The sequence below is a fragment of the Aedes aegypti genome, chromosome 2, assembly GCF_002204515.2.
Source record: "Aedes aegypti strain LVP_AGWG chromosome 2, AaegL5.0 Primary Assembly, whole genome shotgun sequence".
In the NCBI taxonomy this organism is placed as follows: Eukaryota; Metazoa; Arthropoda; class Insecta; order Diptera; family Culicidae; genus Aedes; species Aedes aegypti.
In genome coordinates, this window is record NC_035108.1 from 314,533,288 (window position 1) to 314,534,893 (window position 1,606).

The 1,606-nt window shown below is 35.6% G+C and overlaps 1 long non-coding RNA gene across 1 annotated transcript; it reads left to right on the top strand.

Moving 5' to 3' along the window:
- The first annotated feature begins 202 nt into the window (after positions 1–202).
- On the top strand, positions 203–1,401 carry LOC110676728. Its single transcript, XR_002500662.1, has 2 exons — positions 203–1,107; positions 1,176–1,401. It is a non-coding gene; the product is annotated as an uncharacterized LOC110676728 (long non-coding RNA).
- Positions 1,402–1,606: the final 205 nt, after the last annotated feature.

Genomic DNA, 1,606 nt, shown 5'->3' on the forward strand with positions numbered 1-1,606 from the left:
TTTTAGGTATATTTTCGATTGTTCATTGTATGATTTGTGACGTGAAGGTGGCTTTTTAAAGAGTTATTAGGAAGTTTCTAAAGGGGAAAGGACTGACATGTCTACCCGCATAGAAAAGTACATTTTGCAATACATTCGCAACAGTATATTACTTATTACTGATAAGGTTAATGTATCACAAACAGTGAATTTTATGTTGAACAATACGGGACCCCAAGTTTTAGGTTATAAAGAACAGTTTAAGTAATCCATGCCATACAGTGACAATATGTTAGAGTGTCGTGATACAGGTAAATTGTATAGAGATGGAGGTTTCTAAGATATGGTAATAATGTATCCACACATTCTGGCAAATGTTTTTTATTTAAATTTGCGCAACATACTACCACAAGTACACTTCAGTGTATGTAACTTATTTTGAACAGTTTGGCAAACAGTACCACGCACTTGTGTGTGTAGGGAATAAACATTTTACCGCTTTGCTTCACACGGTTAAAAAAAGTCAAAGAACCGTTGATTAAGTTTTACAAAACAGAATTTTTTTGTTTCACTTGACTTTCACATATCTCAACTATGCGGTACATTCAAAAATGTATAACCGAAGGTACAAACAAAATTAAATGATGAATAAATTATATAATTTCCCATTTTCTGTTCGGTCTTTTATATCAATTTTTGTGATTAAAAGTTTAACAATTAGTGTGGAATGTTTTAAGCGTGTTTGTTTTGCTTCCGACAGAAAAAGCGAAAAAAAATTTCGGTGCGAAAAAAGTGAAATAGAACAGAACGAGTGAGAGGTTTTAAAATAAAGTGCACCGGCAATGGTCTGCGGCTTCTCGAGAATAACAGCCCTGGCACCAAGTGTAAAATTGAAGTCTGCGATATTCAAGCATGCTCACAACCATGCCTAATTACTGTTCGGGCCTGCTTGGATCAAATCTGATGCTTGTCGCGATGATTCGTCCCTGTGAGATTCATCGCTACTCGGTCACCAGCAAGCGAAAATCAGATTACTCACAGCAATCATTCAACGGACTACTTTTTCCATAATCCTACGCCATAGAAGGACCAGGCCAAAATCAACACGTGTGACTGCGGAACAATCAGGTAAGAGTTTGCTATTTTGTTGAATATTCTTGAAAATATTGACTGTTTTGTTGTTTTTATTTCTATAGGATCTGCAATCTTTGGTAGAAAGAAAAGGCTCGGTCAACGTTCAGCAACTCTTGCCATCGGAATCCGCGGAGCTGCTTGAAGTGGTGTTAACCTTTAGTTCCCCCGACGTGGTGGAGTCGCGATCAACGGAAACCTTTCTGGAAATTGATTAACTTCAAGTCATTCGTAGCTCTTGTGCTTTACTATAATGAGTACTGATAAAAATGTAACTATTATTTACATTTCCATGTTGTTTCATTTGTTTTATTAGTAGAATAAGAAAGAATAAAAACAATACTGGAGAGGGTGAAAATACTATGTAGCACCGTAAAACAATCATTACACATACGTTATTTATTTCAGCTTCGACTTTATAGTTCAACTATTTTAAAACTGTTTTCTTTACAGTGGACTGAGTGAAAAAATGGATAGTATGTCTACAACTTGACAA